At 47.2% G+C, this 7,756-nt stretch overlaps 1 protein-coding gene across 1 annotated transcript in view; it reads right to left on the bottom strand.

The window, feature by feature from the left end:
* Qser1 (glutamine and serine rich 1) overlaps positions 1–7,287 on the bottom strand; it is a 68,878-nt gene extending 61,591 nt beyond the window's left edge. The window contains exon 1 of the mRNA XM_042691373.1: positions 7,166–7,287. The gene's annotated coding sequence lies outside the window, so the exon portion shown is untranslated. The remainder of the gene's footprint in view (positions 1–7,165) is intronic.
* Positions 7,288–7,756: the final 469 nt, after the last annotated feature.

The raw sequence follows: 7,756 nt of genomic DNA on the forward strand, positions 1-7,756 counted from the left end.
ACCCACACACAAAGGATGAAACTGGACTGGGAAGGTGGCTCAGTGGTAGAGTGCTTGCCTTGCATGCACGAGGGCCTGGGTTCGATTCCTCAGCACCACATATGCAGAAAAAAAAAAGCTGGAAGTGGGCGCTGTAGCTCAAGTGGTAGAGCGCTAGCCTTGAGGTAAAGAACTGAGGGACAGTGCCCAAGCCCAGAGTTCAGGCCCACAAATGGACCCCTCCCCCCCAAAAAAAGGATGAAACTAACTTCACATTCCTGAGCACTTCAATGTTTAGAAGCCAAGCAGAAAATGACAACCTGGAGATTGCAACTTCTTTAAGAAGTACAACAGTATCTTTCATGTGTGGAAATGAACTTAGCTAAGTATCAGGACTCAAAGATGCTCAGTACGTTTTAGTGACTGAATGAATGTGTGTTATTAATCTTCTCAAGCTTTCAAGGAAGAATGAATACTTGAGGATAAAATAGCAGCACCTCACATCTAGTAGACAGTCAAATATTTGCTTAATAAATGAAAGAAAAAACTTGGGACTATGTTTGAGTAGGTATTTTTTAGTACTGTTTTGTTGGACATATTTTAATACTACTGTTCCAGAGAACACAGAATGAAAGGAGAGAAAGCAAGCAGGTGCCTATGATATATCCCCACACATCTAACCACAGGTATCACAAACACTCAACTCCTGATCTTTTTTTTTTTAGGTCTGGTCCTGGGTCCTGAACTCTGGGCCTGAGCACTGTCCCTCAGCTCTTCAGCTCAAGGCTAGCGCTCTACCACTTGAGCCACAGTGCCACTTCCGGCTTTTTCTTTTTGCTTCTGTAGTGCTGAGGAATCGAACCCAGGGCCTCAGGCATGCATGCAAGGCAGGCACTCTACCACTGAGCCACCTTCTCAGCCCCTCAACTCCTGATCTTGGTCCTATGACAGAGTAAAATGGGAATGGCACTAGAGGCTGCAATAGAAGAATTAGATTTCCAATTTCTACAGAGGAGCAGAGTTCTGGTTTTCATGTCATAAACATGTATTAAAGCTGAGCACTGGTAGCTCATGCATGTAATCCTAGATACTCAGGATCTGAGTATCTCAGTATCTCAGGATACTGAGATCTGAAGATCACAGTTCAAAGCCATCCTGGGCAGGGAAGTCAGTAAGACATTAATCTCTAATTAACTATCAAAAAAACAGAAGTAAAGCTGTGACTCAAGAGGTACAGTGCTAGCTTTAAACAAAAAAGCTGATGGCTGGGAAGGTGGCTCAGTGGTGGAGCACTTGCCTTGCATGCTCAAGGCCCTGGGTTTGATTCCTCAGCACCGCATAAGAAAAAAGCCAGAAGTGGCGTTGTGGCTCAAGTGGCAGAGTGCTAGCCTTAAGCTGCAGAGCTGAGGGACAGCGCCCAGGCCCAGAGTTCAGGCCCCACGACCGGACCCAAAAAAAAAAAGCTCAGGCCTGAGTTCAAGCCCTAGGAATGGCATGTGTGTGTGCATGCGTGCGCGCGTGCACGCACGCACGCACGCACGCACACACACACACACAAATGAACAAACCAAACAGGCTGGGCAATGGTGGCTCATGCCTGTAATCCTAGTTATTCAATAAGCTGAGATCTGAGGATTACAGTTCGAAGCCAACCTGGCAGGAAGGGAAGAGTAAATGAGACACTTATTTGCAATAAATTTTCAAGAAGTTGTAAGGGAAGCTATGGCTCAAGTGGTAGAATGTTAGACTTGAACAGAAAATTCAAACTAGCACCCAGGCCCTAAGTTTAAGCCCCAGGACAACACACTCTCTCTCTCTCTCTCTCTCTCTCTCTCTCAAACACAGGTAAGCACCAAATCTATGCCAACCACATTAAGTAACTACTAAGTAACAGAAAAAATGTAACATAAGTTACTTTAGAAGTTGCAATTCTTCAAAGAACCTCTAAAGGGAAAGACACCTATTACACAAAGGGTATGTAGCTATATAATTCTATTTCTAAGAACAAAATGAAAGTAAAGCAAAATACACTGTGAAAGCATATACCACTGCACATAGCAAGTAGGGAAACAGTTGGAAGGCAGTATGTTTCTGACATAAAATTGGTTGTTAGGCTGGCAATTGGGAATACAGAGTTATGAGGTGAAGGTAAATGAGAGCATGTATGAAGTCCTTATGACTAAACCTAAAAGTTCAAAAAGGCCATTAAATGCAAGGCCATCTAAGACATATTACAGACTGTAGGAGCAGCCATGAAAAGGTTTTAACTTTTTTTTTTTTTTGCCGGTCATGAGGCCTGAACTCTGGGCTTGGGCGCTGTCCCTCAGCTCTTCAGCTCAAGGCTAGCGCTCTACCACTGGAGCCACAGCGCTGAGCTACCTTCCCAGCCCCGTAGCCATGAAAAGGTTTTTAGGCAAAGGTGCAACAGGATCAATCTGATGAGTGCATCAACACTCTGGGTTGCTGTGACAATGAACTGAGGGGAGATCCCAAAATATAAAGTTCCAGGTTAGGGCTCTGAAGGTGGCTCAGTGGTAGAGTGCTTGCCTTGCATGCATGAGGCCCTGGGTTCGATTCCTCAGTACCACATAAGCAGAAAAAGCCAGAAGTGGTGCTGTGGCTCAAGTGGTAGAGTGTTAGCTTGGAGCTTAGGGACAGTGCCCAGGCCCAGAGTTCAAACCCCACGGCAAGAAAGAGAGAAAGAGAGAGACAGAGAGGGAGGGAGGGAAGGAAGGAAGGAAGGAAGGAAGGAAGGAAGGAAGGAAGGAAGGAAGGAAGGAAGGAAGGAAGGAAGGAAGGAAGGAAAAAGAAGAAAAGAAAAAAGTCACAAAAATAATGGTGGCTTAGATCAATGTGGAACAGTGAAAAAGGAAATAATTGGGGAATTTCAAAACATGTTTTAAAAGCAGTAGGGCTTGAAGACAAGAGAACACACAACTCCCAGGTTTTTGGACAGAGCAATTAAGTAGCTAGAAGTACGAATAATTCATTAAACAGCAGAGGTGAAATAGGTATGAAAACTGTCCACTCTAGAGATAAGTAAAAGATCACAGAGGTATCTATTGCTGGGTTTGTGACCAGGTGCTTAGAAGAGAACTGAGCTGAAAACTCAGCTGTAGGTATAGCACTCGATGGCTCATCCAAAAAAGGTAAAAAGAATACTTACTTCAAAGGACTCACAGAGATTAAATAAACGTATACATGAAATAAAGCAGTAGCTACTAAGAACTAGTTACTCAAGAAGTAAATGATGCTGGGCACTGGTGGCTCATGTCTGTAATCCTAGCTATCTAGGAGGCTGAGATCTGAGAACTGGAGTTCAAAGCCAGCCCAGGCAGGAAAGTCCATGAGACCTTTATCTCCAATTAATCACAGAAAAAGCCAGAAGTGGCACTGTGGCTCAAGTGGTAGAGAGCTAGCTTTGAGCAAAAAGGAGTTCAGAGACAGCATCCAAGCCCATAGTTCAAGCCCCAGGACTGGGGGGGAGGGTCGAGGAAGGAAGTGATAACTACTATTATAATACTGTTTCTATGAGAAAATACTTTCTGAATTCAGCACAAGCTTGTTAGAAACCTTTCACTAATGTGTATATGTTAAGCTTACATGAGACCCTTAGTGGTTCAACCTCCAGCACCACAAAAATAAAACTTATTCAAAACATACTCAAGCAAATACCCTTCATATAGATGCTAAATATCTTTCAAGAAGCTACACCTTATTTTGGATTTAGGGGGAAGTGCCTATCATACTCATTATACATTTATACCATCACCAGAAAAAAATTCCCATATTAGAAATCCTAAAAACTGGGGCTGGGAAGGTGGGTCAGTAGTAGAGCGCTCACCTTGCATGCATGAGGCCCTGGGTTCGATTCCTCAGCACCACATAAGCAAAAAGAAAAAAGCTGGAAGTGGCGCTGTGGCTCAAGTGGCAGAGCGCTAGCCTTGCGCTGAAGAGCTGAGGGGCAGTGCCCAGGCCCAGAGTTCAGGCCCCACGACCGGACCAAAAAAAAAAAAAAAAAGAAAAAGAAATCCTAAAAACTGGTAGAACACACCAACACACACATACACCAACACACACACACACACACACCAACACACACACACACACACACACACACACACACACACGACTTTTAAGTAACACACACACACCAACACCCACACACACCAGACTTTTAAGTTAGAAATGTAAAAGACAAATGTAAATCTATTTAATAACAAAAATGTTTTCATTCAATCACTTTCTGGTGCATATTTAAATAGAAACATATTTATTATCTCCCTGAGGAAACATCCTGACTCTTTCTGTTCTATATAAGTATCAAGTAAAGGGGCAACAGGTACAGTTTCCTACAACACCCAGAGCATTTACAACACCTAAAATAGCTCCCAAAAGGTATGTCCAATGGCAAGGTGATTGGCAAAGGACATGCTCATTTGGCTTCAAAACAGAAAAGCAAAAGCAAATGAAGATTTTCCAGACCATTTCCAATTAGCAAATACTGTTTGAGAAAAATTCTGGGGCAAAAGATCCCAGTAAGCCTGTAGTTTCTCTTTTTTTTTTCCAACTGTTAAAACAATAAAACTATCCAATATGATGGAGCTGTTCTATGTTTCAAATTCATGAAAAATTATTCACCATACACTTTCTCAAGGAGTAATGGAAATACACGGCAGGGCTAACAAGTGAGGACATCAACTAGGATGTTAAATCCCATACAACTGAATGTCATTACCATCTGTCAGTTTCTGAACAGGTTACAGGAAACAAGGTGACAGACAAGCTAATTCTTTATGGGTAAGTATCCACATTACATCATCACAGCTAGCACTCATTTGCACCTTCAGAAGAAACTGCCACAAAGGGAAACAAAAACATTCAACTGATAGCATGAATTATGAAAAAGCTTCACGAATGTTTTAAAGATTAAGCTTATGAAATGCAGGCTATTCAACAATTTATGAGTTATATTTCAGATGTTTTTGATGAAACTGAAACCAAAGAGGACAATAATTTGCACATTTTAGAGAACAAAATAAGGTACAATCAAAGATTGTGTGCAGCCCTGTACAGATGGCCCGATCTTAACACAACATATTAACAAAGCAGGTTTGTGGGGAGGGGGAAGGCCTGAATTTTCTATGCTATAATTCTGGTGACCCTCACCCAAAATGTTTTTAAAGCAGTGGAGAGAGGTCAACATTTATGAATCATTAACTTCCAATAAACAAAAAAATAGATCTTTTAGATCATGTTACAGCACTCAGGCCCAGAGTTCAAGTCCCACAAAAAAAATAGATCATGTGTTCCAAGTGAATTTATTTATTGTTTTCAAACATGTTTGGGAAGTCATTCAGTGTTGATAAAAAAAAAAAAATTTCGAAAACATGACATGTAGATTTTAAATTCTTGCCACAGAAGTATTCTGCTAAAGAAATGCCAGAAATAACCAAGTAGCATTCCAGTTGTTTACCTAACAAAATACTTTTCACTTAAAATATAAAATACACTGCACAATACCTATCATTGCTGTTCACTGAGGAGAAAGTAATTTTAATTTGTAAATTATCATATGCACTGTAAATGCTACTTGAAAGTGATAGTTAAATTGATACCAGAAAAGAAACCAGGGAAGGTATGCCAGCCTTTCATAAAACTCTATCCTCCCTAAAACAAAAATTATGGCTGTTTTTGAAAAGCTTTTGACATTTCATCATTTAGATCCAAATTAGGAAATCACATTTTTAAATACCCAGTTCTTTTAAACAAAGGACCTGTAATTTTCTTAAGGAGGCTTATTTTCCCTTTCATAGAGCAATTTGTTTTTCATTCTTTTACAGTCATCCCTAGGTACAATCTAAGACAAAGACCTGCTACTCTTTGCACATCTTTTCCAAATCATGAACGTGGAACATTAAAGACAAAGGTAACCAATCTAGAACACTATAATGGATAACGTTTAAATTTAAAAAAAAAGTTCACTTCTGTCGTGAAAATAATTAAGAAACCTGATGAGATCAGAAAGACACGAAGCTTCCTGTTGGTAGCTGAGGATGAAGTCATTAAGCCACCAGGATTCCCCCGTCCTTGTAACCCGAAGCTGCACCTACCAGATTCAGTATTGTTTGGGAGATGTGGCTTTAAAACACCCCGCTCCCGAATCCTCCAAAGCAGACCACGCCTTCCAGTTACCGTTCAAAAGGGATCGTTTCAAAGTGTGGCACAACTAACTACACATTTCCCGCGAGCTTAAAAATCAAACGCAAGTCAACATTTTAGGCTCCCTCAGTCAGTCTGGAGGAAAAGATGAACTCTTGAACCCCACGCTACATAATGAACCTGGGTTCCAGAAACCGAGGCGAGGGGAGAAGCGTGCTCCCGGCTCTCCAACCTTTATGGCATTGGCTGACCCCCTTCCTCCCCCAATTCTCAGTCACCCCGAGGTACAGAAAACAAGAGATTCCTTACTTCCTGCTGCTGGTAAAAGGGGAGGAAAGCCCAGAACAACTTTGAAAAGCGTGGAAGGGAAATCGCTTCATCTTGGCCACCGCTGCAAACATATGTCACCCAGCCGCAGCTCGGCGTTCGCGCCCGGCCGAGCCCCCCTTCCCCGGCCCCGCGTCCCGGGGGTTCTCCAGCAGCCCAGCCTTCCCGGGCTCCCCAGAGTTGGGGGACCCGACTCGGAGCCTCTTCCCTTCTCACATCCTCCACCTTCAAGCCGCCAGGAGCCCCCCAAGACCACGTCGTCGACCACCCCGAGTCCAATACAATGGAATGTCACTGCCCCGGACTCCCGGGTGCCCCCCTCGGCCCTCCGCAGCCAGACTTGGGTCTCCCGGACCCCGACTAGAGCCCAAACTTCACCACGTGAGAGTGCGGGTCCGGGAGGTGACTGAGCCCCACGACTCCCGCCCAGCCCTCCTTCCAGCCACGGTCCCATACCAGCCCCCCCCCCGCCCCATCCCCACCCCCGGGCATGCATCCCCGCACGGGACGCCCCGCACCCGGCCGGGACCCCCCGCTGGGCGTCACGCGCGGCCTCTCCCGGGAGGAGGGGGTGAGGGCGAGCGGAGGGTTCCCCATCCGGCCCGGACCCCGGAGCCGCGCTCCACCAAGGCGAAGGCCCCAACCGCATCCCCGGCCTTTCCTGGCCCACCACGACCCCGCCGCCCACCCTCCCTACCTGGCCTTGAGGCTGGGGCTGCCGCCGGCGCCGCTGCAGCCGGGGCTGGAGGCGGCGGCCGGAGCGCGGGGTTCGTAGGCCCAGGCGGGAGCGGGGGGCTGCGCGGCGGCGCTGGAGGCGGCGGCGGGAGCGGCGGGGGGCGCGGGCGGCGGCGGGTCGGCGAAGCCCGGGGTCGCGTAGTTCCTGTCCATGGCGGGGGTGGCGTCGGAGGGCGGGCGGCGGCGGGGGCTCCTCGAGGGCCCAGCGTGAGGGGGGCGGGAAGGGAGGGAGGGGCGGGGGAGGAAGAGGAGGAGGAGGCGGCGGCGGCGCAGGGAGCTGCCCCCTCACATGGCCCTTCGGGGAGGCGGGAGCAGCGCGCGGGCGAGCGGGCGGGCGAGGCGGCGCCGAGCGGCGAGGCCCCAGTTTGGGCGTTAGGGGAGCCGCGGTGCCCGCCGCCCGGACTCGCGGCGGCGGCGGTGGCGGCGGCGGCAGCCGCTGCGCCCCATGTTGGTCGATTTCCCAGGATGCACCTCCCGCCTCTCCTCCCCCGCCCCCCTCCCAGCCTGCGGCCTCGCCCCGCCTCCCCTCGGCGCCCCGCGCTCGCGGCTCGCG

This window comes from Dipodomys spectabilis, unplaced genomic scaffold (genome assembly GCF_019054845.1).
Source record: "Dipodomys spectabilis isolate Male_0828 unplaced genomic scaffold, ASM1905484v1 ptg000145l, whole genome shotgun sequence".
Taxonomy (NCBI): Eukaryota; Metazoa; Chordata; class Mammalia; order Rodentia; family Heteromyidae; genus Dipodomys; species Dipodomys spectabilis.